Source organism: Centroberyx gerrardi, chromosome 8 (genome assembly GCF_048128805.1).
Source record: "Centroberyx gerrardi isolate f3 chromosome 8, fCenGer3.hap1.cur.20231027, whole genome shotgun sequence".
In the NCBI taxonomy this organism is placed as follows: Eukaryota; Metazoa; Chordata; class Actinopteri; order Beryciformes; family Berycidae; genus Centroberyx; species Centroberyx gerrardi.
In genome coordinates this window covers 31,810,347-31,812,674 of record NC_136004.1, presented here as the reverse complement: position 1 = coordinate 31,812,674, position 2,328 = coordinate 31,810,347, and positions in this window count along the sequence as shown.

The following is a 2,328-nucleotide window of genomic DNA, read 5'->3' as shown; positions in this document are numbered from 1 at the left end:
ATCAGATGAAAAACTGAGCCTGATTCACTGTGTGTGATATTAAAACAAATCATGTGTGACAATTAAAATAATTCCATATACATTTTGTGTGGTAAATGGCAAAATATATTTTATTTTGGCTGTGCTTTAATATTTTTTATGTGCTTTTGTAAAATTTGAGCAATAATAAAATCATGTGGAACTTTAACTTTCTCTCCGTTTTTGTTCACAATTGTATTCTTATTATCAACACATGAAAATGAAGAATTAGCATTTATCATCTACTGACTACGTAAGGTACATAACACATTAACTTACATACAAACCAATTGTTATATCTGTGTTACATTAGGGGAACAGTATGTATAGATAATGTGGGTAGGAAACGTTCTGAGAATTATAGTACCTCATTATTGTGGATTATTGCAATTTCTACAACAGTTAGTTCCGGTTGAGTAATTTGATTGGACAAGAGGCATGACATGAGCGCTGATATACAGTATACAACATCTACTGGTTAAAAGCATGCTATTACAATTGTAATCTGCTATTGGCTGATCTTGATTACCTGTGATGTAGGTAACCTGTTTCATCATGGTTTGCCATGGATCAGCAGATAGCAAGCGAGAAACTCAGCAGATTTAAATGTCCAATAATTCCAGTAAGTAGCACTGAAAGATTACTTTATTGCTGGCCATTTTTACAAAATATAGAACAATATAATGTAGGGGTATATAGTATTGCACATTCAGATGGCCTTATGAATAGTGTAAATAACACAGTGGTGCAAGAATGATAAATAGAAAATAATAATAAATAAACCATCGTAATATATGGCACCTTAAGTCAGCACTCGAATGCAACACACTGCAGCTTCTTCTTGGAGCTTGAGGAGGAAGAGCAGTGCCAGACTGTAATGGAAGATGTAAGGATGCTTTCAATGGTGGCTCTGTAAAATTTCATAAGGATCGGTGGAGAGACATTGAGCTTCCTCAGTTGCCGTAAGAAAATTCTCATCCTCTCACTTATCCTTGAATAATGCACTATATGTACTCCTTCTGCAATCCTTGGTTGGACAAACACCTCAATGGACAATCATTCTTGTGAAGATCTGGACTTAAGGGGACAAGTGGGGATGGTTGGGGTGGGGCGGGTGGGGGGGGGGAGGGTTGGATGGGGTACCTTTCATAATTGTAATCATTTGAATAATGCAGCTGTCCCATGCTTGTATACACTTTTATTTCCAATTTATGCTGCAAACACTGTACGATGGGTTTAATGGAAAATCAATAAAAATTGCTAAACAAAAAAAAAAGAAAATTCTCATCCTCTGCTGTGCTTTCTTGACTCATCACAGAAAGTTCTCATCCTGTTTGAGGGAGTTGATGGTGGTCCCAAGGAATTTTAATAACTCAGCTGGGTTCACAATTGCCGTTGATTTCCAGGGGGAGGCGAGTACAGGTGGGTCCTTGTGGAAGTTGATATGTATCTCCATGGTTTTGAGGGTTCTTGATGAGGCCCACCGGGTCTTGTCACCTTGGTACTGGTTAAAATGACAAAATTATGTTGTGTTTTTTTAACTATACACTTTATGTTGAACATCCTCATTACATTCCTCCATTGAAGCCAATACTCCTGAATGTCAATGAAGTTCACAACACAGAGAACCAGAGAAGTTCACCAAGCTGTTGCTGCCCCCTGCTGCCTCTCTGTTGTAAATGCACATTTGGTCGTTCCATTAAACGCAGCGCTTTTCTGTCTGCCACCATCAATAGGCCTACAGTAGGTGGGAAAATGTGAATGTTGCCTCTCTCTGCCTGTAACTACTGTAACTGCTGTCCTGTGCTTCTGCTGTTAATTAAAGTGTTCTCTTAGTCAGCAACTGGTTAAATAAGGGAATAACAATTTGACCAAATCAGTTCAGTCATTATTTTTGTTGAAATGTGCACAATTACCTTGTCATGTAAGCACCTCCCCGCAGTTTTGTACGTAAACTCAAAATTACTATTAAACTTAGTCAGTGTTGCCCCTTTTTGAATTTCACAGCTCGATTTTCAATTTAGTTTGAAATCATATGTTCCCCTACATATTGAAATTCCTATTGTTAAGACTGTCGATTTCCGTGCTTTTATTTTGAAACCAACTTCTCTGAACCGCAAGTTGGTTTGAGGCTAAAACTAACATAAAAAATAACAACAAATATAGATTGAAACAGCTTCTATAACAGCATTGTTTCAACAACATGAAATGAAACTGTTTTTGAAGAAGCACACAGCCAGTTCTTATTTCTGCCCAACTGGAGTCTGCAGCTGGATGACACTCCAGCCAATAGCAGATGGCAATTTCAGT